This window comes from Corapipo altera, unplaced genomic scaffold (assembly GCF_003945725.1).
Source record: "Corapipo altera isolate COAL_440 unplaced genomic scaffold, ASM394572v1 60378, whole genome shotgun sequence".
In the NCBI taxonomy this organism is placed as follows: Eukaryota; Metazoa; Chordata; class Aves; order Passeriformes; family Pipridae; genus Corapipo; species Corapipo altera.
The window spans coordinates 1-3,196 of record NW_020888129.1 but is presented as its reverse complement, the minus strand read 5'-3'; the positions used below and the strand labels follow the sequence as shown (position 1 = coordinate 3,196).

At 70.5% G+C, this 3,196-nt stretch overlaps 1 long non-coding RNA gene across 1 annotated transcript; it reads left to right on the top strand.

The window, feature by feature from the left end:
* The first annotated feature begins 36 nt into the window (after positions 1–36).
* Positions 37–2,101, top strand: LOC113941863. The gene is made up of 3 exons (XR_003525785.1): positions 37–123; positions 464–562; positions 1,469–2,101. It is a non-coding gene; the product is annotated as an uncharacterized LOC113941863 (long non-coding RNA).
* The last annotated feature ends 1,095 nt before the right edge of the window (positions 2,102–3,196 follow it).

Below are 3,196 nucleotides of genomic sequence, written 5' to 3'. Positions count from 1 at the left end.
GGGGTCTCTGAGCACTCAGCCGACCACCCACACCCCTGCTCTTCCCTCCCAGTTCGAGCGCTGCAGCCACTTCTTCCAGATGAAAAACATCTCCTTCTGCGGGTGCCACCCCCGGAACAGCTGGTGAGCCCCCCAGCCCCCCATGGTCATCACAAGGGACCCCCATCCCCTGCCAGGGGCACCCACAGGCCACACCAGGACCCTCTGCCCACTCCTGGTCCTGCTGTGGCTGCCCCGGGGGCCTTGATGGGTGTCTCCCTGCCCAGGGCAGGGTAGGGGTGCCCCCCTCACCCTGTTCCCTCTCACCCTGTGCCCCCCTCACCCTGTGCCCCCCTCGCCCTGTTCCCTCTCACCCTGTGCCCCCTCACCCTGTACCCCCCTCACCCTGTGCCCCCCTCGCCCTGTGCCCCCTCACCCTGTACCCCCCTCACCCTGTTCCCCCCTCACCCTGTGCCCCCCACAGCTACTTCGGGTTCATCACCAAGCACCCGGTGCTGAGCCGCTTCGCCTGCCACGTGTTCGTGTCCCAGGAGTCCATGAGACACGTGGCCGAGTGTGTCGGGTACGGAGGGGACGGGGACGGGGGACACGGGGGGGGTGGGACCGTGGGATTGGGTGCAGGGCAGGTGGGGAGGTTGGGACTGGGGGTCTGGGTGCCAGGGGCTTAGGGGTGCAGGCAGTCTGGGGGTACTGAGGGTCTGGGGATGCTGGGTGCAGGGGGTCTGGGGGTGCAGGGGGTCTGGGCACCAGGGCACTGAGTGCTGGGGGGCTGGCAGTGCCAGAGGTGAGGGTGCAGTGGAGCTGGGTGCTGGGGGACTGGATGCAGGAGGACTGGGTGCTGGGGGGCTGGCAGAGGGCTGGGTGGCTGGGGCTGGGGGTGCTGGGGTATGGGTGAGGGGGCAGGGGTCTGTGGGGCTGGCAGTGCTGGGGCTGGGGGTATGGGTGTGAGGGGGCAGGGGTTTGGGGGGTTGGCAGTGCTGGGGCTGGGGGTGCTGGGCTTTGGGGTGTGAGGGGCAGGGGTCTGGGGGGCTGGCAGTGCTGGGACTGGGGGTGCTGGGGTATGGGTGAGGGGGCAGGGGTCTGTGGGTCTGGCAGGGCTGGGGGTACGGGTGTGAGGGGGCAGGGGTCTGGGGATCTGGCAGTGCTGGGGCTGGGGGTACAGAGGGGCTGGGGGTGCTGGATGTCTGGGTGCAGGGGGCTGGCTGTGCTGGGAGCCTGGGTGCCAGGGGACTGGGACTGTCAGGGCTGGGGTGTGGGTACAGGGCATCTGGATCCTGGAGAGGGGACTGTGCCAGCTCTGGGGGGTGCTGGGGGGCTGACACTGCTACAGGTAGGGGTGCAGTGGAGCTGTGGGTGCTGGGGGGGGTCTGGGTGCTGGGGTGTGGCTGTGCCAGGTTTGGGGGTGCGGGGGATTCAGGGGATTGGGGTCCCAACCCTGAACCCCCCCCCGTTGTGCCCGTCCCCGCAGCCGAGCATTTCAGGAATATTACCAGGAGCACCTGGAATACGCCTGCCCCACAGAGGACATCTACCTGGAGTAGGGGGGCAGCGGGGGGGCTCCTGCTTCCGCACCCCCCTCCAGCCCCACGGCGGCCAGAGACTGTGTGACCCCCAGCCAGCCGGCTTGGCCCCCCCGCACACGCTCCAGCCCAGGCCCCACGGCCCCACCGCACACCCTCACCGCTTCTCGGGGGGCCGGGGGCTGCCACGGACCACGGGTGGGTATCGGGGTGCACCCCGGGCACCCCGGGCACGGCGGTGACGCAGCCCGGCCTGGGGGGGGCCGGGGAGGAGCCGCCCCCCACCCCCTGCATGAGCAACGCCAGCCCGGGGGGCAGGAGCGGGGAGAAGCCCCCCGGACACGGGGGGGACCGAGAGGGGGGCTCGAGGGGGTGAGTGGGGCTGGGGGGAGGCTGTGGGGGGGCTGAGGGGGGCGCGGGGAGGGGGACGTGTGCCAGGGTGAGCATCTCCATGAAGCCCCCGAGCCCTGCGCAGTGCCAGCCCCCCACCCTGAGGAACGGGGGTCCCCCCCGGCGCTGCAGCCCCCAGGAACGGCCCAAACCCCCCCTCCGGCTGCAGCCCCCGGGTCTCCCGCCCCCGGCCCCCTCGTGTCGGTGCCCCCGGCCCCACCTCCCTGCCACCGCTCCACCATCCCCCTGCCCGGGGGGCCGAGCTCCCCCCGAGGGGCTGTGGGGCGCAGCACCGCGCTCGGGCCCCGGGGGGGGGTCCCCGTCGGGGGGGTCCCCGTTGGGGGCCCCCCCCGCTCCTCACTGCTGTGCCTGGTGGTTTCTTTGCTTCGGCCCCTCTCGCCCAGCGCTATCGTGACTATAACTCCACCCGCTCTATGTCCCGATATTTATCTGTAACTCAGCAGCCAGAGGAGCCCCGAGAGCCCCCCGAGCCACTGTACGACCCCCGGTTGTCCCCACGCCGTGTCACCCACTTGGTCTTTCAATAAAATATATGCTTGGTGTGACCACGGGACTGGGGGCGCTGCTGGGGGACCCTGGGCCGGGCTGGGGGAGTGCAGGGTGGGGGGCAACCAGAAAATGGGGTGTGCCCAGGAGAGGGGGGCAGGCAGGAGAGCGGGGGCACCCAGAGAGGGGGGGGACACCGAGGTGGGTGGGTGCACCTTGGTGGGGGGGACATCAAGAGAGTGGGGGCACCCAGGAGAGGGGGTGCCAGAGGAGTGGAGGGACACTCAGGTGCGTGGGTGCACCTTGGGGGGGGCATCAAAGAGTGGGGGCAACCAGGAGAGTGGAGGGTATCCAGGAGAGGGGGGGGGCACCCAGGGGAGGGGGGGTGACCAAGAGAGGAAGGGACCCCCAGAAACAGGGGGCACCCAGAGGAGTGGTGGGCACACAGGAGAGGGGGGACTCAGGAGAGATGGGGTATCCAGGGGGTACCAAGCAGAGGGGACACCCAGGAGAAAGGGCACCCAGGAGAGGGTGGGGGGCACTAAGGAGGGGGGGGAACAACCAGGAGAGGGGAGTACCAGGAGTGTGGGAGGAACCCGGGACAGGGTGGGGGGCACCAAGGAGAGGGGGGCACTCAGGGCAGGCACCCAGATGAGGAAGGACCCACGTGAGGGGGGACATCCAGGAGAGGGGGGCACCAGGAGAGTGGGAGGCACCAAGGCGAGGGGGGGTCACCCAGGAGAGGAGGGGGCACTCAGGTCAGTGGGGGCACCTGGAGA